This window comes from Aotus nancymaae, unplaced genomic scaffold (assembly GCF_030222135.1).
Source record: "Aotus nancymaae isolate 86718 unplaced genomic scaffold, 86718_ANA_hifiasm-v0.15.2.pri h1tg000108l, whole genome shotgun sequence".
Lineage (NCBI taxonomy): Eukaryota > Metazoa > Chordata > Mammalia > Primates > Aotidae > Aotus > Aotus nancymaae.
In genome coordinates this window covers 9,842,513-9,868,401 of record NW_026988523.1, presented here as the reverse complement: position 1 = coordinate 9,868,401, position 25,889 = coordinate 9,842,513, and the positions used below count along the sequence as shown (strand labels likewise).

Sequence of the window (25,889 nt, the reverse complement as noted above, 5' to 3'; positions counted from 1 at the left end):
AGACCAATGGAACAGAACAGAGGCCTCAGAAGTAATGCCACACATCTACAACCAACTGATCTTTAACAAACCTGACAAAAACAAGCAATGGGGGAAGGATTCCGTATTTAATAAATGGTGTTTTGGGAAAACTGGCTAGCCATATGCAGAAAGCTGAAACTGAATCCCTTCCTTACACCTTATACAGAAATGAACTCAAGATGGATTAAAAAGATTTAAATGTAAGACCTAACACCATCAAACCTTAGAAGAAAACCTAAACAATACTATTCAGGACATAGGCATGTGCAAGGACATCATGACTAAAACAACAGAAGCAATGACAACAAAAGCCAAAATAGACAAATGGGATCTAATTAAGCTAAAGAGCTTCTGCACAGCAAAGGAAACTATCATTAGAGTGAATCAACAACCAAGAAAATGGGAAAAAAGTTTTGCAGTCTACTCAGCTAACAAAGGGCTAATATCCAGAATTTACAAAGAACTTAAACACATTTACAAGAAAAGAAACAAACAATCCATCAAAAAGTGGGCTAACAATATGAACAGACACTTCTCAAAAGAATACATTTATGCAACCAACAAACATATGAAAAAAAGCTCAACATCACTGGTCATTAGAGAAATACAAATCAAAACCACACTGAGGTACCATCTTATGCCAATTAGAATGGTGATCATTAAAAAATCAGGAGACAACAGATGCTGGAGAGGATGTGGAGAAATAGGAATGCTTTTACACTGTTGGTGTGAGTGTAAATTAGTTAAACCATTGTGAAACACATTGTGGTGATCCCTCAAGGATCTAGAACTAGAAATACCATTTGACCCAGCAATCCCATTACTGGGTATGTATCCAAAGGATTATAAATTGTTCTATTATAAAGACACAGGCACACGTATGTTCATTGTGGCACTGTTTACAATAGTAAAGACCTGGAACCAACCCAAATGCCCATCGATGATAGACTGGACAAGGAAAATGTGGCACATATATACCATGGAATACTATGCAACCATAAAAAAGGATGAGTTCTGTCCTTTGCAGGGACATGGATAAAGCTGGAAACCATCATTCCCAGCAAACCGACACAAAAACAGAAAAGCAAACACTGCATGTTCTCAGTCATAAGTGGGTATTGAACAAGGAGAACACACGGACATGGGGAGGGAACCATCATAAACCAGGGGGTGGGGGGCTAGGAGAGGGAGAGCATTAGGAGAAATACCTAGGTAGATGACGGGGTGATGGAGTCAGCAAACCACCAAGGGACGTTTATACCTATGTAACAAACCTGCACATGTAGCCAGAACTTAAAAAAAACTTCATATAAAATGTACTGCATGCACAGATTTCATATTTATAGTTTTAACTATTCTCAAGCAATCCAAAGACTTACATAGCAGTTTTCAAGTAGAAAGATGCAAGGTGAGTTGAGTTGCAGAGCTAGGAACCTAATAATATTATCCCACCATCTACAGCTGCATATATAGGGCTGTTTTCCTTACCTTAGTGCACATTCAACTCCCCTGCAGTGATTAAAGTAAAATTATTTCTTTGTTAAAAAATGGCCATCACCTTAGAGAAAAATATTAGCTAAAGTAAAAAAGGCAATCAAGTAGTAATACTCTAAGGACCTGCTCAGTAAACAGAACTAGAAACATGCCTATTATTTTACTCCACAAATATTTATTGAACACTTACTATGTACTGGCCATTGTCCCAAATCTGCAAAAATAATGATGAATACGACAGATATGATATTTGCTTTTTTAGAGCTAATAGAGAAATCAAACAATTAAGCAAATTAAATAATTAAAAAGTGTGAGAGGCATGAGAATAAGAATGAGGACTTCCTTTAGATAATATAAAAAGGACAGGTGCTTTAAAAAAATACTTTCAAATGAGTCTTGAAGGATGAGACAATTTTCATCATGAAGATAGCTGGGAGCCTTTTTTGTCATATGCATTTAGCATTTGTGTAGTTATTGTACCAACAAACAGTACATAGGTTGACCTGGTTTACACTTTTGAAAGACCCCTTTGTAGGGCAGAGGAGGGTAAGGATAGAAGAAGAAGTATCTGTGCTCCAGGTGGAAGATGGTGACATCCATGTGGCAGGTAGAAGGATGGGATGGAAAAGGTAGCAGCAGTGGAGAAAATGAGATACTGTTTTAGTCTAAGACATATCAAGTCTGGGATATCTGCATGACATTCAGATAGAGATGTCAAGTAAGCAGTTAAGGATGTAATTCCTGAGGTCAGAGAAGTCAAAGGTACAAGTACAATCTGTATTTGAGAATCAGCAGCACACAGATGACATTTAAAACCATGAAAACTGATGATACCATCAAGGAAGAAAGTGTGGGGAGAGAAAAAATACCAGAATTGAGTACTATACAATAGTAGATAGTACTCAAACAGGGAAGACAGCAAGTTAGCACATACACTAGGCTTGGCAGGCCATCATTCCTTGGGCAAAATTCTTGGATATAGGCACTTTAGCATATGTTCATATTCTCCATTGCTTATTACATTTCAGATCAAGGTCCAGGAACTAACAAGCACAGATACTGGACTACAGCTCTTGGACTGTGGGACTTTTAAGCTGTCTGACCAAGGAAGTATCCACTCTTCACCTGACACAATCAGTGCCCTGACTGACCAGCATCTGAGCGGTGGAAGTTTGCTCCAGTCCTATTCTGCAAGCTCCATGTTTATGGCTGATGAAGCACTAGCCCTACTTCTGATGTGAACAGGGAACTGAGATCTAAGACTTACAGTTGCAACTGTATGATGTGGTGATTTACTGGAAAGATTTTCCATAACAGCATTTTTGTTTGGAGAAATATTAGACCCTCCCATGGTCTGCTCGGGTTCCTGGGGTCTAAGCTTTCTGGTTGATTAGCTTTTATTGACTGAAGCACTAAGCTATAGCCAGTTTCCATGGAGCTTTGCTGGAATCCTACAAGACATAAGCCTTAAACAAATTAATCCTTTACTCCCAATTTGCCTTCTAAATCCAAAAGGTGGTATCTATGCACTGTGCCTTCATGTCAGAAAGATATACTATTTTAATCCTGAGAGCTGTGAGACTAGTCACTGAAATCACTTTAAGAGACATGAGAAGATGGTTAGTAATAGTTGACTACCCCCAGAAGGCAGGACATTCTCACCTGAGGTGTAAAGGGAATTCCATTCATACCAACAACCAGGAGGAGCATATTCTTCAGTTTGAAAAGTACAGCCATGTCAGCAGCATCTGCAGCTGTAGCCCAGGTGTTGACACATACTGGCAAATTGAATAAAGAGTCAAGACTCATTGGTGTGCTGTATTCAGGAGACCCATCTCACATGCAAAGATGTACATAGACTCAAAATAAAGGGATAGAGGAAGATTTCCAAGGCAAATGGAAAGCAAAAAAAAGCAGGGGTTGCTATCCTAGTCTCTGATAAAACAAACTTTAAACCAACAAAGATCAAAAGAGACAAAGAAGGGCATTACATAATGGTAAAGGGATCAATGCAACAAGAAGAGCTAACTATACTAAATATATATATGCACCTAATACAGGAGCACTCAGATACATAAAGCAAGTTCTTAGAGACCTAGAAAGAGACTTAGACTCCCACACAATAATAGTGGGAGACTTTAACACCCCACTGTCAATATTAGATCAATGAGACAGAAAATTAACAAGGATATCCAGGACATGAACTCAGATCTGGACCAAGCAGACCTAATAGACATCTACAGAACTCTCTATCCCAAATCCACAGATAATACATTCTCCTCAGTACCACATCACACTTATTCTACAATTGACCAATAATTGGAAGTAAAACACTCCTCAGCAAATGCAGAAGAATGGAAATCATAACAAACAGTCTCCCAGACCACAGTGAAAACAAATTAGAACTCAGGATTAAGAAAATCATTCAAAACCACACAACTACATGGACACTGAACAACCTGCTCCTGAATGACTACTGGATAAATATTGAAATGAAGGCAGAAATAAAGTTGTTCTTTGAAACCAATGAGAATGAAGACACAATGTACCAGAATCTGTGGGACACATTTAAAGCAGTGTGTAGAGGTAAATTTATAGGACTAAATATCCACAAGAGAAACAAGGAAAGAACTAAAATCAATACCCTAAGGTCACAATTAAAAGAACTAGAGGAGCAAGATCAAATAAATTCAAAAGATAGCAGAAGAGAGGAAATAACTAAGATCAGAGCAGAACTGAAGGAGAAAGACACACACACACACACAAAAAAAAAAAAACCTTCAAAAAATCAATGAATCCAGGAGCTGGTTTTTTTGAAAAGATGAACAAAATAGATAGAACACTAGCCAGACTAATAAAGAAGAAAAGAGAGAAGAATCAAATAGATGCAATAAAAAAGATAAAGGGGATATCACCACTGATCCCACAGAAATACAAACTACTATCAGAGATTACTACAAACACCTCTATGCACATAAACCAATAAATCTAGAAGAAATGGATACATTCCTGGACACTTACACCCTCCCAAGACTAAACCAGGAAGAAGTCAAAACCCTGAATAGAACAATAACAAGGTCTGAAGTTGATGCAGCAATTAATAGCCTACCAACCAAAAAACGTCCAGAACCAGACACTTTCAAAGCCAAATTCTACAAAAGGTACAAAGAAGGGCTGGTACCATTCTTTCTGAAACTATTCCAAACAATAGAAAAAGAGGGACTCCTCCCTAACTCATTTTATGAGTCTAACATCATCCTGGTACCAAAAACTAGCAGAGACACAACTACAAAAGAGAATTTCAGGCCAATATCCATGATGAACATCGATGTGAATATCCTCAATAAAATACTGGCAAATCGAATCTAACAGCACATTAAAAAGATTATCCATCATGAACAAGTCAGCTTCATCCCTGAGATGCAAGGCTGGTTCAACATACGCAAATCTATAAACATAATCCATCACATAAATAGAACCAAAGACAAAAACCACATGATTATCTCAATAGATGCAGAGAGGGCCTTCTACAAAATTCAACTGCCCTTTATGCTAAAAACTGTCAGTAAACTAGGCATTGATGGAACATATCTCAAAATAATAAGAACTATTTATGATAAACCCACAACCAATATCATACTGAATGGGAAAAACTGGAAGCATTACCTTTGAAAACCGGCACAAGACAAGGATGCCCTTTCTCACCACTCCTATTCAACATAGTATTTGACATTCTGGCCAGCGTAATTGGGTAAGAAAAAGAAATAAAGTGTATTCAATTAGGAAAAGAGGAAGTCAAATTGCCTCTATTTGCAGACAACATGATTGTACATTTAGAAGACCCCATTGTCTCAGCCAAAAATCTCCTTAAGTTGATAAGCAACTTCAGCAAAGTCTCAGGATACAAAATCAGTATGCAAAAATCACAAGCACTCCTATACACCAATAACAGACTAACAGCCAAATCATGAGTGAACTCTCATTCACAATTGCTACAAAGAGAATAAAATACCTAGGAATACAACAAGGAATGTGAAGAATCTCTTCAAGGAGAACTACAAATCACTGCTCAAGGAAATAAGAGAGGACACAAACAGATGGAAAAACATTCCATGCTCATGGATAGGAAGAATCAATATTGTGAAAATGGCCATACTGCCCAAAGTGATTTACAGATTCAACGCTATCGTCATCAAGCTACCATTGACTTTCTTCACAGAATTGGGGAAAAAAATCTTAAACTTCATATGGAACCAAAAAGAGACCACATAGCCAAGACAATCCTAAGGGAAAAAAAAAAAAAAAGCTGGAGACATCATGCTACCTGACTTCAAACTATCACAAGGCTACTATAATCAAAATAGCATGTTACTGGTACCAAAACAGATATATAGACTAATGGAACAGAACAGAGGCCTCAGAAATAATGCCACACATCTACAACAAACTGGTCTTTAACAAACCTGACAAAAACAAGAAATGGAGAAAGAATTCCGTATTTAATAAATGGTGTTAGGAAAACCAGCTAGCCATATGCAGAAAGCTGAAATGGGATCCCTTCCTTATACAAAAATGAACTCAAGATGGATTAAAGATTTAAATGTAAGACCTAACACCATAAAAACCCTGGAAGAAAACCTAAACAATACTATTCAGGACATAGGTATGTGCAAGGACATCATGACTAAAACATCAAAAGCAATGACAACAAAAACCAAAATAGACAAATGGATCTAATTAAACTAAAGAGCTTCTGCACAGCAAAAGAAACTGTCATCAAGGTGAATAGGCAACCTACAGAATGGGAGAAAATTTTTGCAATCTACCATCTGACAAAGGGCTAATATCTAGAATCTACAAAGAACTTAAACACATTTACAAGAAAAAAATAACCCCATCAAAAGTGGCCAAAGGATATGAACAGACACTTGTCAAAAGGAGACATTTATGCAGCCAGCAAGCATATAAAAAAAAAAAAAGCTCATCATCACTGGTCATTAGAGAAATGCAAATCAAAACTACATTGAGATATCATCTCATACCATTTAGAATGGTGATCATTAAAAAATCAGGAGACAACAGATGCTGGAGAGGACGTGGAAAAATAAGAGTGCTTTTACACTGTTGGTGGGAGTGTAAATAATTCAACCATTGTGGAAGACAGTGTGGTGATTCCTCAAGGATCTAGAAATAGAAATACCATTTGACCTAGCAATCTCACTACTAGGTATATACCCAAAGGTTTAGAAATCATTCTATTACAAAGACACATGCACACATATGTTTTTTGTGGCACTGTTCTGAATAACAAAGACTTGGAACCAACTCATATGCCCATCAATGATAGACTGGATAAAGAAAATGTGGCACATACACACCATGGAATACTGTGCAGCCATAAAAAAGGATGAGTTCATGTCCTTTGCAGGGACATGGATAAAGCTGGAAACCATCATTCTCAGCGAACAGAAAAGGAAACACCACATATTCTTACTCATAAGTGGGTGTTGAACAATGAGAACACATGGACACAGGGAGAGAAACATCACACACTGGGGCTTGTTGCGGGGTAAAAGCCTAGGGGAGGGAGAGCATTAGGAGAAATATCTAATGTAGATGATGAGGCGATGAATGCAGCAAACCACCATGGCACATGTATATCTGTATAAGAAACCTGCACGCTCTGCACATGTACCTCAGAACCTGAAGTATAATAAAAATAATAATAAATTTATAAAAAAAGAAAAAGGCATCAACACAATTTGGAAAATGAACATTGAATTAGATGGAGAAGTAGCAAATGTTTGAAAAGAGGGGTGACAAAGGTAAAACCCATCTGTAACCCCCTGAACACTTCAGGTATTGGAAGGAAAGGATGCATTGGTTAGGAATAGTTACAATAATAATGGGTGATAAACAATCATAGAACCTCGGTGGCATACGAGAATCTTTGTTATTCACACTTCAGAAGACAGGTTGGTTTACTCAGGCATTTGTGCATCAGCCAGTGGCTTTTCTCAAGCCTGGGCTTGGCTGAGCCACTTAGCTGGGGCAGCTCTTCTGTGCTTGTCTCTCACCCTCCCCTGAGGCCAGGAAGCTAGCACAGTCATGTCCTTGTCACAGGGAAGGCAGAGGCACAGCAGGACAAGTGAAAAAGCTAGGGTTAGGCTCAGAACTGGCACATTGTCACTCATACCTTATCTATTGGCCAAAGAGAATCAAATGGCCAAGCCTAATAATAATGTGGCCAAGACTCTTCAGTGAGAGGAACTGCAGAGTCACATGTCAAAGGACATGGGTGAAGAGAGGAGTAAAGAATTAGATCCATTAGTACCATCTGCCTGACTTAGTCTGCCCAGGCTCCTGTAAGAAAATACCATGGACTGGGTGGCTCCTAAGCAACAGAAATTGATTTCTCACAGCTCTGGAGGCCGGAAAGAGCAAGATCAAGGTGTCAGCAGATTCGCTGTCTGGTAAGGGCTTGCTTCCTGGTTTATAGATGGTGCCTCCTCACTGTGTCCTCACATAGTGGAAGGGACAAATGAGTTCTCTGGGATCTCTCCTAACAGCACTAATCCCATTCATGAGGGCTCTGCCTTCATGATCTAGTCATCTCCCAAATGCCCAATCTCCGAATACCATCATGCTGGGGATTTGGCAAAAAACAAAAATGTTTTGGAGGGCCATAAACATTCAGCCTATAGCACTGCCATAGCAGGACTGAGAGGATGACCCGAACAGGAGAGAACTACATGGAAGTCTTGAAGGGAAGTTAGAACCTCAGCTTTCTCTCTCCTGTCCCATGAATAGCGGAGGGCTGGAGGGGCAGGAGAGGCAAATGTTGAAATAATGGGAAAAAGTAAACCTCCACACTTGGAAAAGTAAAAACTACTCTCCACTCCCTCTTTATCTCCCAGAACTCCAGCAAGTCTGGAGAATAAATTGATAGTCTTTCCTGGAAAAGCTGGATGGACCCAGAGAAAAGACCGACAGATAGTGCTCTCATGGAGCTGCACTGGTGGAGGGACATGGTAAATGAAGGAAACTTCTAAAACAAGCAGTTAGTAATTATATATAATTATACATAAATTATATATATATATGTGTGTATATGTAATTTGTAAATATGTAACACTTTTAATTTCACATATTTATAAAACAAAATTACCATATATGCTACATATAGCATATATGTAAAATTACTATATATGCTATATACAGTAATACATATTACTATATTTATATATACATAAAATTACTATACTATGTATACACATATATAGTAATTATACACATGTATAGATTTTACCTATGTATATAGTAAAATTACAACATATATAATTTTACAATAGTAATGAATTAGAGATGAAACGGAATCAGTCCATGAGGATAATTATTTCAAAGATGGGTGATGAGAAATGAGGTTGTAAATGGAGGGATATGTGGGTTTTATACATATATATATTATATATATATAAATAATATATATATTTATTATATATTATATATATTATATATAATTATGTAATTATATATAATATGATATAATATACTATATATATTATATATTATATATATTTTATATATATAAATATATATATATTTTATATATATAAATATATATATATTTTATATATATATAAATATATATATATTTTATATATATATAAATATATATATATTTTTATATATATATAAAATGCAGTGGCACAACCTTGGCTCACTGAATCCTCCATCCTCCGCCTCCTGGGCTCAAGCAATTCTCCTGCCTCAGCTTCCCGAGTAACTGGGATTACAAGCGCATGCCACCACATCTAGCTAATTTTTTGTATTTTTAGTAGAGATGGAGCTTCACCATGTTGGCCAGGCTGGTCTCAAACTCCTGACCTCAAGTGATCCACCTGCCTCGGTCTCCCAAAGTGCTGGGATTACAGGCGTGAGCCACCACACTCAGTCTAATATTTTTAACGTATATTTTATGATGCAGGAGAGATAAGGATGAACACTCAAAGTCTTTGAGAAGACAAAAATCTGATGTCATCTAGAATGATGTCCAGGTAATTCTGGACATCTCTGAAGCATTAGCAACATGTTTCTATTTAGGAATTGAGAGATTCTGTTTCTGTTTGTTATTTTGCAACATTACGGAGACACACAAACACACACACACACACACGCACACACACACAGAGCAGGTGGTTACATTCATGCTGTGGATAGGTGATTTTGTTTTTCATGTACTTTCTAAACTTTATATAATAAAGATGCTGTTAATTTCAAGTCTAGGGGGAAATGCTGTCTACCCACCCACTTATTTTTTAATATTTTTTTTCTTTCATAAAATGTTTCCGATAGGGCAGATAGACTACCAAGGAAGTGGTACTTTAAGTAAGTTGACATAATTTAAAATACTCTGTTTTTTGGGGAATGATTTTGCCTACGGGGATGAATGGATGGCTTAACAGAATCCTGAAAAAAAAAGTCATTCCATCTCTTCCCTTCCTCTGCTCCTCTCTCTGCATAGTGGCCTTCCTTCACTACATGACAGTTGTCTCAGCCTCCCTCTCACTGTTTCACTTGTTTTGTCTCTCACTCCCTCAGGCTATTTTCAGTTTGCCCCTCCCACTGCCTGATCTATTTTCATGTAAAGAACATGATTTCTGAGAGTCCTGCTTCATTTTTTCTGGTCCCCCTGTGGACTGGCCTGAATACACTTTGTTAGGGAATTATGTTGCACCAACTGCAGGGAATGAATTAAATTACTAATGGATCTTCTCTCTCAGGACTCAGGGGAAAATGCAAGTAGGCTGGCTGTGTCATCTCAAATCCCTGTGGTTCTGCTAGGTCTGCTAGGACCGCAGACTCTCTGCCTCGCTTACTATGTACTGGCCATTGTCCCAAATCTCTCTAGCCTCCCGTCATCTCTGGAACCAGATGAATTTGGATTAACACCTCTGCCTCTGACTAGTCATGTGGTTTTGGACAAATTCTTATGCTCCCTAAGCTTAGGTGTCCTTATGTGTAAGATGGGGGTAATAATACACATCCCACTGAATTTAAGGCTGGAAAACAGCTACAATAGGGTTCAGTGAATAGAAATTTCCATCCTTTCTTCCTACTTGATTTTTCTACTTTTTCTGTTCCAGTTTACGTTCTTAACTAGAAAACTGTAATGCTCCTGTCACAACATGAGGGATGTCCTACCTTCATCTCTGTAGTTGTATCTAGGCTACACTCAGACACAAATAGAGATGGAAATAAAGGAACTTAGCTCTGGGAGAATGACAGCTCAGAGAGCTTCTCTCTTAAAATCTTTCTCAATTAAAACAAACAAAAATAGAGAAGCCTGCCTATCTTCCACACCTGTATGATCTTAGATATTTGTTCTGACCCAGGAACTACAATAGGTTCTTTTAGGCTTAACCTTGGTTAAGCCTCAGGCAGCCTTGTGAGATATTATCATCCCCAAATCACAGAGAAGAGAAGTGAAGCTCAGAGAGGTTGCTCAAGGTCAAATTGCTGGTGAATGCTGAAGACAAGATTCAAAACTACAAGAAATCTGAACTCTTCATAAGCTTGGGGGTAGATTCATCTGCCTTAATTTTGCAGCAATTTTCTGTCCCTCTTGCAAGAAGGGACTGAACTTGGGATACTGAACTTGAAGGCACTAATTAATCCAAAACACTGATATCTCTGTAGTTATTAGCACTGTTCTCTTTGAAAAGATTCTTCCTTTCTTTTTTGTTATCTTCCTCTTAATAATTTATAACCCAGTGGAGTGTTTGGGATTACCAAGGAATTCATTCATTCGTTTATAACTTCTACACCCATCAACCTACTGCATGCTGGAAACTGTGTAAAACACTAAAGATACACAGGTATTGATGAGGTCACAGTCTTACATAAATGTTCTGTGACGGAGTCCTATGGGAGGGGAGCATGAAGAAATGCTGACTCTATAAGCATGAGTAATTGGGAGTGGATGCATCAGGTAGGAGGCATTCAGCTGCAAGTAACAGAAAACCCAGTTCGAACTGATTTAAACAATAAATGAAATGTAGTATCTCACAAAAAATAATGTCCAACTCATGGTAGGCAAAAGTTACAGTATGGCCAGGGCTCGGATTCCATTTCTCTGCTCCCCTCTCAGCTCTGCCCTCTGTTGTGGGCTTAATTTGACCTCAGCTCACCTAATCCATGCGGTATGATGACCAGAAGCAGCACCTTGGGCAATAGTTTTCTTGTTTGTATCTAACAAAAGAGAGAGAAAAACTTCTGCTCAAATTGTGAAAACATATTTCCCTTCATTCAGTACAGGTCATATTCCAACTCCAAGGACATTCACATGGGATGTAAAGGAACAGGATTATCTTCATGCGCTTTGGCTAAAAAGGACCCCTTCCCTGAAATACACTTCACTGGAATCATGTACATGATATAGGAAGTAAAACAAAGAAAGAAGTGAATAGATGCTGGATAGGTAACCAAGAATGTCTATAGCAGTAGAATTTAGAGAAGGGGTGGTATCTGAGCTGGATGTTGATGGGTGAATAAGAACTCATCACATAGCAAGGATCAACAGTGCATTTCTAGTGAAGGAAAAAGCTGATGAGCCTGCCACACTTGATGCCTGGGCTGTCGGTTCCATGGGAGCAAAGTGGAAGGGAGAAAGAGGGCTTGGAAGAGGTGGGAGCAGTCTGGGAAGAATCACATATCCCTTAGAAGGTATTTGTTTTTGGTCTGCAGACGATGGAGAAATAATGATGGTTTTTATTTGATGACAGGGAATATGAAGTTAAATTTCTGTTAGGAAGATTAGCTTCACAGACTGGAGTATAGAAAACAGAGAGGCCAGCAACAAGAAGAGAGCTGCAAAGTTTCAGGTGAAAGATAGCAAGTTCCTGTCTAGTTCAACCTGGGTGTGGATGTAGAGCTAGGGGCATGTAAGGGGCATTTGTGAGATCACATTTCCTCTTGAAGTCCCTTCTCAGGGTCACTGAAACACAGGAATGAATTGACTGTGGTGACAGAATGATATAGAAGTAGCATTAGTGAGAGTGAGGCTGGAAGTGCACATATCTAATCCGTGAACCAGAGGACCAGGGGTTTCAGGTGTAAGGAGGGGTGCGGGAATAGGTCACAATTAGCTTCCTTGATTCCTGGGCTTTTCTGGGACTGCAGCGTTTATCATTTGCATGGAGGCTTCTGAGTTAATGTGAGACTTGTGAAAGAGAGCCTCAGCACCCTCTCAGTAGACCACGGGTTCCTCTCTCTGGTTCGTGGTAAGCTGTTTCTTCTCTGCACATTCACTGAGATGCTGGCAGATTCCTGATCTTATTACCAGGGGCTGCTTCTGCAGTTGCTGAGGCTGATCTAACCCCTGCTCATGATGGATCAGGGACTTGCAGCTCAGGCCAATTAGAATGTTTATCAGGCAAACCCCACTACCAGTGGGTAACAGAGAAGAAGCCTCTCATTCACTCCTAGCCCATGGTCTAGCAATGCAGGACTTGGGGTGTATCTTTCTAAGTAGTCTTTTATTTTAGAATTCGTGTTCTTCTGGAAATTATCTTTCTCCACCCCATTGAAGGGACTCCTTCAACTCTAATCTAGGATGGAAATTTATCTTGATAGCAGGGAATCTAGGTGAACATCGCAGATAGCAACATGGCCCTCCTGTTTCTGCGGCATAGCATCAGGAGGGGGCACTCTGCGTGCTTTCTAAGTTCTCCTCTCTGATAGATCAGTCCTGCCAGCATAAAAACATGCTATAATATCTCACATACCAGAAACAACAGCAGCAGCATCAACAGCAACAAAGACCTTAGACCCGGTACTTCCCAATCACCGCTCCATTTCTCCCTTCCCCTGTGTAGGAAAGCAACTGCAAAGAGTTGCCCAAACTGTTTCTACTTCCTCGTCCCTCATTCTCGCCTTAGCCCACGCCCGTCATGTTTTCATCTCTACTGTTGTGTGGGAATTGTCCTTATCAAGACATTTGTGACTTCAGTCTGGGTAAATGCAATGTTAAGTTCTCAATCCCCATTACTTAGTCTCTTACAGCACTTGACATATTTGAGCATCCCTTTTTGAAACTTTTTTTCTCTTAGACTTCAGGTCAACATGCGTTTCTAGTCATCTGCCTATGTAACTAGTTGTTTCTTGATCTCCTTGGCTATATCTCCCTTCTTTAATTAGCCACTAACTGGTGGAGTGTCCCAGGTTTCAATCTTTGGACCCCTTTTCCCTCTCTTATCTGCTCACTCTCTGGATGAGCTCATCTAGGTTCATGGCTTTAAACACCATTAATATGCCAAGGACTCAAAAATGTACTCTTGCAGTCCTGAGCATCATATTTATATAGCTACCTCCAAGATGCCTCTGTGTAGATGTCTACCTGGCGACTTGTGACATTGTCATCTACTTTATCATACTGTAACATAGAAAGTGTGCTCCAAAAGTGTCTATTAGTTACTTTAAGCTACAGAGAGTTGCTTTAATCAGGAGTTTGCACTACAGCTGGCTTCGTTGCGGAAAGGCCGTCCTCCAGAGGCAGCTACTACAAGCACTTCAGCTATCTTTAACTCTGATCAACACCAGACATTTTGCTAATTAGCATGCTGAAGTCAAAACCGGGTTTTCATTTGTGAAATTAGTGGCTTGTTAATCAGCATAATGGATGTTAGAAATGGGCTTTTATAGGTCGAATTAGAGGTAATCAAGAAATGGGAATTGGCTAAAATGTCGTAGGGACATTTTCTACCCATATAAAAATAAAATATAAGAAGCTAGCAAGGCCTATAGGCTATACCTTTAGAAACAGTACCTGAAGCTTAATTCTTTTTATTTATACAATTTCAAAATGAAGGTTTTTTTTGCTTTGAAAAAGATGCTAAACATTTTTTAACGAGTAAAACTGGCAATTGTAAATGTTATATTCAGCCAGATGTTGACCTTAACTGTGAATTTAAATATTATTTATTTATTTTTATTTAACTTTAAGTTCTGGGATACATGTGCATAACGTGTAGGTTTGTTACATAGGTATACACGTGCTATGGTGGTTTGCTGCACCTATCAACCCGTCATCTAAGCCCCACATGCATTAGGTATTTGTCCTAATGCTCTCCCTCCTCTTACCCCCCACACCGCGACAGGCCCTGGTGTGTGATGTTTTCTTCCCTGTGTTCATGTGTTCTCATTGTTCAACTCCCATTTATGAGTGAGAACATGTGGTGGTTGGTTTTCTGTTCCTGTGTTAGTTTGCTGAGAATGATGATTTCCAAATTCATCCATATCCCTGCAAAGGACATCAACTCATCCTTTTTTATGGCTGCATAGTATTCCATGGTGTATATGTGCCACATCACCTTTATCCAGTCTATCCTTGATGGGCATTTGGGTTGGTTCCAAGTCTTTGATATTGTGAAGAGTGCTGCAATAAATATACATATGCATGTGTCTTTATAGCAGAATGATTTATAATCCTTTGGGTATATACCCAGTAATGGGATTGCTGGGTCAAATGGTATTTCTATTTTTAGATCCTTGAGGAATCACCACACTGTCTTCCACAATGGTTGAACTAACTTACATTCCCACCAATAATGTAAAAGCTTAATTCTTAAACAAACAGTCCATTTCCAGCCATTAAGGCAAAATATTTCTTGTTATCTGACCTTGCCTTGGAGTATTATCTTCTGCTGAGTAAACTCCTCATCTGATGTAGTTGATGGAACACATGGAAGGACAGTGAGTTGGGACTGCATCAGGCTCATGGAGCAGGCCTATAAATTGCTCTGTACCTACTTGTTAATGACATTATGTCTGCATATGTGGTAAAATCAGATCTGAGACTTGCTTTCATTATAACTTGGTAATGAGGTTATAGGGCAGTAACTGATTCACCAATTTCAACTTTTTACATGGCTATTGTTGTCTACCACAATCAACCTAAGAACTGTGCATTATCAAAGGGGCTTGTGTCACTTTTCAATACACTTCAAGCATAACATGACCAAAACAGAACTCCTTATTCACCACTACCCCCAACATACTCTCCTTCAGGCTTCCTCTTCAAAACAGACAGCACCCATTTGCTCAGGCCTAAATGTAAAACCTAGCCTAAAACGCCTCAGATCTTCTACTTGTGCATTTTTCTCCATGTCCACAGGTCATCTCTCATCTCTGCTACGATGGCCTCCTACCTGGGCTTACTATTTCTAGTGGCCTTTAGTCAATTCCTACAGAGCTGGCAGAGACAGTCTGTCAAATGTCAATAAGATTAGGCTGTCCTTCTGCTGTAACCCCTACAAAGTTTCCTATCACATTCATAACACAATTCTAGCATCTTGCCATACTTTCTAAAATCCCTTGTGATCGAGCCCTGACCACCTCTCCAACCTCAGCCTTTCCTGCTCTTGTCTCGCTTTATTCTGGAAATCTTCAAACTTCTCTCTACTCTTTTGGCTTCTCAAGCTCATTTCTGGCTTAGGGCCTTTCTACCTGCTGAACCTTCATCAGAAACGGCCTTTCCCTGCATCTCTGTTCACACGTGCCTCTTCAGAGAGGACTTCCTTACCATCCATCCAGTCTGAAATGGCCTCACTGTTGTCACTCTCTATCCTCTTGCCTGCTTACTTTTCTTCTTAACTTATATCTTATGGGTGGATATTCCTTTATATCTTTATTTGCTAAACATGTTGTAGCTTGTTTCCCTCATGAGAACAAAAGCTCCGTGAAGGCAGAGACATTACACCATTTTAACAGTTCCGTTGTCAACGAGGACAGCAGTGTTGGGCACATAGCAAATAAATATCCCTTAAATAGAGGTGGACTGAATGAATGTTTCCAGTATTCCAACATATTTCTGTTTCTGTTATGCTATAATTTTCAAACACACCGCAATTAGGAGGTCAACTGGGGAGTGAGCTGTTTGTGAGCTGTGCCCCTGTTCACCAATTCATTCTTGTAACTTATTCTTCTTGCATCCCTTCTATCAACAGACCCTGTAGTAAGTGCTGAGGATGCAACTGTGAGTGAGCCAGACAAATTATCTGCCCTCATGGAATTTACAGTCCAGTGGGAGTCACAAATAGCAAACAAGCAATTATACGCTGTAATGAGAGTTATAAAGAAAATAACAGAAGACCAAGATAGAGAATGGCAGGGGACCTCACTTTATAGAAGGTGGTTAGAGACAGCACCTCTGAGGAGACAATCTGATGCTGAGAACTGAAGGATGAGAATGAGCAGGGTGTGTGATAGACTGAATAGCAAGTGCAAAGGCCCTGAGGTAGAAAAGGTGGCTGACTTCTAGGACTGAAAGGCCTTACATGGCTAGAGAGCTGTGAGTGAAGGTGGGATCTATGTCCAGGGACTGCGCAGCCAGGGCTTACCCAAGGTGGGTTCTATATATATATTATAATCCATGTTATATATATATTCAGTTGTAAAACAATTATATATTATGATATATTATATATATAACCCATATATATACATATTCAATTGTAAAACAACTGAAATATTTTGGGTTATAGTAAAATTCTTATATTTCAAAAATTGCTGTGTAGGCTAGGTGGAAAATGAATCAGGTGTCAGGCCAGAGTGAAAGCAGAGAGGTTAATGAGAGAAGGCAGTTGGGAAGCTTGAGCTAGAAATGGCAGAGTTTTGGACTGAGGCAATGGCAATTGAAATGGAAAGACATCACCAGATGAGGGCTCTATTTTGCAGGTAGAAGCAGCAGGAGCTGGGAAAGAATGGAACAGAGGTATCCAGGGCTGGATACATGACAGGCCATCAATAAACACAGGATTATATTGTATCCTGGGGAAAAGAGGAGAAATAGGAATGTTTCCCAGATTTCTGGCTTTCATAACAGGAAGGAAGGGCATCGTTGCTTTCTGAGATGGGAAAGACAGAGAGAGAAATAGCATTAATAGGCATACTTACTTCTGATTTGAATATTTTAATCGTGAGATGGCTTCTGCACATCACGTTAAGTAAATATTTGAATATGCCACACCGGAGAGAGGAGAGTTCTGGGCTAGATCTAGCAGTTTAGGATCTTTTCAAATACAGAGGGTGTTTAGACCTGTGGGAATGGATAGCATCATCCAGGAAAGACTGGAGAAGTGAAGACGTTCCAGAAGGAGGCCCTGGGGAAATCTAAGGGTCCTGATCAGTAAGAGGAGAGGCTTAAAAGGAAATTAGAAGAGTGAGATAAGAAGAAATCCAGGAGAGTGTGGTATCCTGGAGACAAAAGAAGAAAATGTTTCTCATAGGAAGTTTGTCAGTTAAGCTGACTGCTGGTGAAACACTCAGAGAGATGAGGAGGGAAGAGTGCAGATTGCATTTGGCAACACAGAGGTTGTTAACTTTGACAACAGTAGTTTCCGTTGAGTAATGGCAACGGAAGTCAGGCGTTAGTTGAAGAGTAAATTGGAGATGCAGAGAGTAGAGGAAGATTGCATAGAAAAGCCTTTTAGGAAGCCTGACTGAGAAGAGGAGCAGAAAAATACTGCAATAACTAGAGAAGCATGCAGGATCAAGGGAGAACTCACCACTTTTTTATAGGAGATTATAGAACTTCTTTGATACTAATGGGACTGTTTCAGTAGAGGCAGAGATTGTGTAGAAAAGAGTGGGGAGGTTGCCTTTAAAATTCAACGGAGAATGAGATCCAAAGTAGAAGGGGAAGAAAAAAAAAGACTGGCTTTTGGTCGGGGAAGGGGTTATTTTATGGAACTCAGGATGTAAAGAGTGGTTGCTTGTTTTATTTTACTGCCGAGGCCGAAAGCTGAGAATAATAGATGGAGTATTCCTGCTTTCTGAAGTGACGCAGTGAACCATTTAGGCAAGACCTGGAGTGAGACATTTTGCCCCCGTTAGCCCATAAGCTAACTCCAGTTTTGTTCACTTAGCCCATAAGCTAACTTCAGGCAATACAAGACATAAGAAATGCAAGAGTTCATGAGAGAGCCGGTAGTGAGTGAGAGGCTTGGGAGACAATCAGTTTGCTGTTCCTCCTGACACGAGAGAGCAGGGGGTGCTTTCCTCCCTCTCCGAGCCAATAAGGAGGGCTTGATCCATATCCCTGGAGTCTGGAGCACTCAGAAACCATCGCATCCCTGATTACACCTGAAAATGTCTATGTATGAAAGGCTGTGTGGAGTCATCAGTGGCAGCATGGCAAACATTCACTGGGAATGGCCTGCACGTCCAAAGCCACCAGGACCAAATGTTTTGTATTGTTTTCCTGTGGGCCATAAACCTGACAAAAGGTAGGGAGTCTTGAGATTTCTTGAAAGGCATCTTCCCAATAGGATATTCTAGAGAGATGAGTTACCACCGGAGTGAGAGTCTGTGTTGATGGGCTGGAACCCAGGGGATGTCAGTAGAACCGTAAGAGACCACTGGAGAGGACACTTCCCATGTAAGGGAGCTGCTGATGGGAAGTTCCCAGTGGGGAGACATGTGAGGGACCCACACAGCAACCCATCAGAGAAAGAGCCACATTTGGGCGCCTGGCACACAGAGGGCCCCAGTGCCATGATACCAACACACCAGCAAAGAAATTGGGGGCCTTTTCTCTGAACACTCTTCTTGGGAGATCAGCCCAAGAGGGTGCCAGGAACAGGATTTAGACAGTGGGAAAGAGATAGAGAAGGGGGAGAAATGCAGAGGTGGACAAAAAGTAAAGAAACCAATTTCATCCTCCTTCCTCATTGCAGGCCCTTGGACCTGAGTAAAGTCCAGCAGCTATGTGGAGCAAAGCCGTGGGGGCAGGTAAATTGGATGGGAGGTTGAAGTTTTGACATCAGACTGGATTTTACTTTCTAGACACTTTAAAAACCATATTTTTTGTTAAGAACAGAGAGTGACAGAAGAAATAATGATAGGACAGAGAGCCGTCCTGGGGTGGGGAAGAACAATTCCATAGAGGGAGTGTACATGGGTGAAAAAGGATCAAGTTGCTTTCTGCCTGCCCTTCACTGATTCCAGCTTGTTCAATAAACTGGTTATCATTTAAATTTGTTTCTATCTTAAAACTCTGTGATGTTTACATTGTTGTAGTCCCACTAAAACTTAGGTATGACAATTTACAAGCACTGCTGTGATTCTTGTCTATCATACTGTAGACCAGGTTTACAGATTTAAAAGCATCCGCATGCCTAGCAGGTAGCAAAAGTAAATAAGGCAAGGGAGGGGCAACAGCGAAGAATGAGGACTGGGGAATGCTTGGCCTTTAATGTTCTAGCAACCCTCTTTGGGTCAAACAACACAAATATGCAAACTACAAATCACTTTTGTGTTAGATATACAAAAATATCTTCCCTTACCCAGGCCTTTGTAAGCCTCCACCACATTGAGTGTGGCTGTGGGAGGGGACAGAGAACAGGCAATGTGACATGCCTCCGCCTCACACACACATACTGTGATGATGCCGCTTACTAGCAAAGTGTAGAAATATTTTGAGATTTCCCAAATCTATAATTTACGATTCTTGTCAGCATTCTAGTTACACACAGGAAAGCATCCACCTGACATCTGAACATTGACAGGAGAGCAGATGAGAGAGAAACAGACGCGGTGCTCCACAAAAACTCCTCTGCTCATCACAGGCCAGATCCTGGTAATGAGCACCAACACCAACCATTGCTTTACCAAGGAAGCCACTTTTTAAATGGCTACAATTTAATTCATTCAGTTTTTACTGAGTGCCTAGGATGTGTGAGAAAATAGTCGGAGGTCAGCTTTGGCCAGAAGAAACTGTACATTCTTGTATACAGTCTTGTCATTTAGAATTATGCCTGAGTAGCAATGCACTAGCCTGAAGCAAAATACCCTGTCAGCAAATAAAAGCTCTCTCAACCTAAAACAAAACATATGAGGGAAATACAGAAACAGAATTTCGGAATGTGAATAGTCATATGCTAGAGAAAAGGAAAAGTAATTGTATTTCATTAAATGTTTTCTTTCTAAATTATTCCCGAAAAAAGGAACTGAGATTCGTTTCTTTATGTTATATTTGAAAATGCCCCAGAATCTTACACTGGAAGGGTCCGCAAAGGCTATCCAGACCACGTTCTCACATGGGGCAGTTACCCTTTATGGTAGGACCTTCTTCCAGGTAGTTCATCCCTTGTAAGCTTGTTCACTCATGATGATCAGAACCATGTTCTGGTTCTGTGAGCTGTCCCAAACCAGATGCAATCAGCTGATGGAATCTAGAAAGATCTATGGTGCTGAACACAGGTTAAGGGTCTGGTCATATAAGATGCATGGATCTGCATCTGACAGTTGGTCTATAATCATAAAAGAACCATGGTGGTAATGATAGATGAGAGGACAAGGGCAGCAGAGGTAGCATTAGACAAGGAGCTAACTAAATCTTGGAAGGAGTAGTCTGCTCAGGCCAGGACGGGACCTTGATAGACAACCAGAGTGGTTCTGGTTGAGAGATCTGTCTGCAAGATTCAGTAAAATCCCTGAAGGCCTGAGAATAAGGCAAGGACTCAGAATTAGGGAAAGGAGTCTCTAAGAACACAGTAACGTCTGGAACAAGTGTCCAGAAGACAAGCCTTGAGCAACTGATAAAGCTCTCTCTGTCCCTTCTTCTGAGTCAGTACTGGCCTGGGTGGCATCTGCATGCTGGTGGGGTTAGTTGTTTTTATCATGTAGAAGTGGAGAGATGTGAAACATAAAGTGCCCTGTTCCCTTGACAGGGGACTGTGAGATTCCATCTATGATGGGATAAATCTAAATTTTGCAGAATTTTCCTTAAATTGAATGGCTTCCTCTTCTTTAAATATTTTCTTCTTTTGATTTTCATTACGACACCTTGTCCTGGTTTTTATCCTATATTGCTGGCCTTCTCTTTTACTGGCTCTGCTTCTTCTAACTGGTCTCTAAATATTAAACACTTCAAAGGCTCAGTTTTGAGGTCTCTCTTCTATTTCCTTCCATTCCTACTCACATGGCTCATGTCACATCTATGTGTTGATGATTCCCAATTTTTGTTGCTCCAACCGAGACGTCCTCCCTGAGCTCCAGACTCATGCATCTAACTGCCTATATGTTATATCCACATGTGAGTCAAATTGGAATTTCAACACAATATATCCAAAACGTAACTGTTAACCCTCTCTGCTGTCCACAACCTGCTCCTTCCACTCTTTCCCCATGTTATTAAATGGGAGCACCATCTAATGGAACATTTAAGCCAAACACCTAAGAGTCAGCCTTCATTCCCTCTTTTCCTCATGGCCCTCCTCATTCAATTCTTCAGCAAATCCTGTTACTTATATATAAAATGTTTCTGGAACCAATCCATTTCTTTCTACCACATTACCACCCTGGTCCAATCCACTGTCCTCCGACCTCTTGAATACTGTTCTGTGTAAACTCTCACATACTCTGTTCTCAATAGCCAGAGTGATCTTTTAAAAGTATAAGTTAGATAATTTGCTGCCTGAACAAGTCCTACCCATGCAAAATGTACGTAGTAGTCTCCCATCACAATCAAAATCCAAAAAGCCTTCTCTGAGCTTCCTCTGCCTATCTATCCAACTTCATCTTGGTATTTTACGTTCGCATTTGCCTTCCCTCAGCCACACCCTGCTCTCTTGTTGCAATAGCTTAGCCTCAATCCTGAGTGAAGTCCTTTTAACTTGATTTTTACCCGGCCCAGAAAGCTCTTCCTAAAATTGGCTGGCTCCTGTCATTCTGATCTCAAAATATCTCCTCCTGGGACTTCCCCAGCACCCAGCCTAGAGAGCTCGGCCCCAACCCTCACACTCCCACTTTGGTCTCACTCCCTTTCTTAACACTATAGTCCTTTCCCCGCAGCACTTGTCCATGTATAAAGTCATCTATCTTGTTGATTATCTGTCTCCTCATCAATAGAATATGAACTCCAGGAGAATAGGGACCTTATCCATCTTGTTCCTCATTAGAACCCCGTACTTAGAAAGGATACTACTAAATCTGAGTAAATAATGATTATTTACTAAGTACAAGTGAACTCTACCTGCATGTAACTTCCACTCATTGATCAGCTGGAGGTATGTCCCATAAGTCTCTTATTTCCTCTATGTGACAGCCCTTTCAATATTTGAAGGAAGCCTTTATTGTGTATAAAAATATATCTCTGCGTATGAGTGTGATGTCTTTCTCTTGGCTAAATATCTGCAAGTATTTAAATTAATCCTCATGTGAAAGAATTTCCAGATACTTCACTATCCAGGTCACCTGCCCCTGGATAAACTCCAAAAGAAGACTCCAAAGTTAGTTCCAATGGTGTCTAAAAATAAACTGAATGACACCAAATACAGGTAGTGGAAAAATCGCTTTCAGGCTGAGATTAACGGCCAACTTCTGTTCTGGTCTGAACTATTTTTCTTTAATGCAGAATTTAAGGCATAGAAAATAATAAAGTATTTTCTTTTCTCTTTTAGAGCAAATAGTTCCCTCCCACGGTCCCCAAGCAATCAACTTTAGACATGTATTATTTACTTTCTTGCTTACCACGTCCCAGGCTCTGAGAGAGGTGGACCAGAAGAAGGTAGGGCCTCTGCTGGTATCTCCAGCCCTTGCCTCTCCTCTGAAGCTCAGATGCGAACATCCTATTTCCTAGTCAACTCCTGCCCAGTGGCTTCATAAGCACCTCAAATTCAACACCTATCCCAAGTTAGACTTTCCTCTCCCTCCCCTAACCTTCTCTTCTCTGTTCTTTCCAATGCCTGTAAATGATACGACCATCCATCCAGTTATCCAAGCCCCAAACCTCAGAGCCATTTTAGACCCCTTCTTTCTCAATATTCACATGCAATCGGTTTCCAGCTCTGCCAGTTTTACCCTTTCTTTCACCTCTATTTTCACAGCGCTGACTCAGGCCTTTATAACCTCTTAGTTGTAGCCTCCTGAACTGGACTCCTGTTTTCTCACCGCTGCCTTGCTTCATTGAAGTCTTTTCTGTATTGCAGTCACGGAGACTTGCAGTGTACCTTCATTACAATGAAGCCCAAACACCTGCAGCGCTGCCTGAAGCCTCCTTTTGCCTGACCTACCTCCCTCTGGTAACCTTTCTTGACTTGCACTTAATTCTAAGAAAACGAAGTCAAGAATTCTCCCTAACACCACGTGCACTTATCTTCTATGCCTTTTCTTTTCCCCTCTACCTGGACTTCCCTTCTCAACTTTTTCACCTTTCTAATACCCTCAAGGACTAGAGGAACAGCTGCTTCTCCAGGGAGCCTTTCTGACCCTGTACTTGGTCTATAAACCCCTTTTCTCTGCAAAGGCAGGGCCCAGCATGATTTCTTATCTAACGCACCCAACAGGATCTATTGAAATTATTTGTTTTTGATCTCACAAGGCTGCAAGCTCCTTAAAGGCAAAAAAAAAAAAAAATCTCTTATTTATCTTTGTACCTCCCCTCTAAGACCTAGGTAAGTGGCGAGCACGTAGTAGGTATTTCATAAGTATTAACTGATCTGAAAGATTGTTTAAGAGGCTGAAACTTAAATCTAGATAAGGAACTCTTAGGTCTAAAATAACATCAGAATGTTCCTACATCACAAAATAAGACTGTTTGTAGTTCTTCATCATTCATAGTTCCTGATATTTCACATCTTATGTCCGGAAATGCTTCTCATAAAATTTCTCATGCTCCAGCAGCAGAATTCAGAGGACTTAGGGTGGTTAGTGCTGCAATTATATGCTATCTCTCACCTTTTTATCTGCGGCTAAACCTAGTTTAAATAGTATGGATGGCAAGATATGTGTCCAAGGCCAAGCTGATGAAATTTCCTGTGATTTAAAAGCAGTGCATAGTTTTAAACAATGGAGACTCCATTGTGCTACTGCTATTAATGTACATCTCTTAGTCCCTACTACAGTGCTTCCATCTGGAAGGCGAGGCTTGGGGCCTATTTAGCCTTGAAACTATTAGACTGTCCATCGCAATGTCCCAAACAGAGGATGACCTCCATAAATGTGTATTGAATTGAGTTGAGGTTGCCAAGTAGAAAGGAGCTTCTCTGAGACACCAATTTGTTTGTGATAGTCATGAAAAAATATGTAGCAACCATTTCTTTCTCTTTACAGTGAACCTGCTTGTCAAATGCCTCTTTAAAAAGCAAGTGAAGATAATTGCAAGTCAGCTGGAAGTGCTGCCAAGATATGACCTCCAGGAAGGCCCAGAAGACAAGTGATATTGTGTGGACTGCTACGGTGCAACGTCTAACTGATGCAGAATGAAGAAGCAATTTGAAATTAAGATGAGTAAAGGCGTCCAGCACTTATAGCAAAAAACATTGTCACCAGGCCCTGGGAGAGATGAGGACACCTCTCTTCCCTTCTCAGGCTCCCTTTCCCTGTCAGACTCTAGCTCTTAAAGGCTGTCATTCTCCAAGGGTATTCCCTATGTACAGCATAGCATCTCTGTTACCCTTTGAATTCAATAATACTGATCTCCAACGTTCATTCATTCCTTTAGTCAAAAGTCAGCTGTCAAACGCAAGGCACAAGTACAAATTTAAGGAATTTATGGTCAATATTCGGCACGTTGTTCCATGGATTGTCTGCAGGCACATAAAACATGCAATGAGGATACTGATCCAGGTTACATGGCACACAAGTAAATTGGGAAAAACATGACTCTGAGTTCAAAAGTTCTTATTTTTTCACAGTCTTCAGAGTATCCTATAGGACCCTTGAAAAAACAAATTTGCAGAGTGTGAATGTTCATTTACTCTCACCTTTAGAAAAGGGATTTTCCACATTCATAAAAGAAAAATTGTGACTATTTTAGATAACAGAGCACAGTAAGAATTCTCAAACTAGTATAACCCTATTTCTGTATACCACAAAGATATCTTGTAGGCATGTTCCTCTGGAGGACTTGCGAATTATGCTTTTCTTCCTCCTTGTCTCTCTCAAAGCAAAAAGCTCAGTAATCTTGCTGCAGTATAATCAAAACAGAGCCTGATGTGAAACCAGAGCCTTGAGTTCTCATCCTTTGTTACTTAAAAGCTGACATAAGAAAAATTACGTAACTTCTCTTAACCTCAGTTTCTTATCTATAAAATGGGATTACAAAATGTATCTCACAAGGTAGCTATGAGGATTAAAGGAAATGAAAAATGCTTATTTGGTTTTGAATCCTGGTTTGGTCTAGTTATCAATAAGACTCATTAAGATGGAATGTTCAGGTACCCTCAGCATTTTGTTGTTGTTGCCAGTTACTGATGATTAAACTAAAACGTGGAGTAAAATATCTGTGGCATTTCTGCAAAACTGTGAGCCCATCACAAATCATCAAAAGCTCTGGTTTCACACAGGTGAATCAGAGCTCAAGCCAACAAGCC

General features: G+C 40.1%; 1 long non-coding RNA gene across 1 annotated transcript in view; it reads left to right on the top strand.

Moving 5' to 3' along the window:
- Window positions 1-25,139, top strand: part of LOC135272294 (uncharacterized) — a 217,925-nt gene extending 192,786 nt beyond the window's left edge. The window contains exon 3 of the long non-coding RNA XR_010340406.1: window positions 24,628-25,139. This is a non-coding gene — a long non-coding RNA (uncharacterized LOC135272294). The remainder of the gene's footprint in view (window positions 1-24,627) is intronic.
- The last annotated feature ends 750 nt before the right edge of the window (window positions 25,140-25,889 follow it).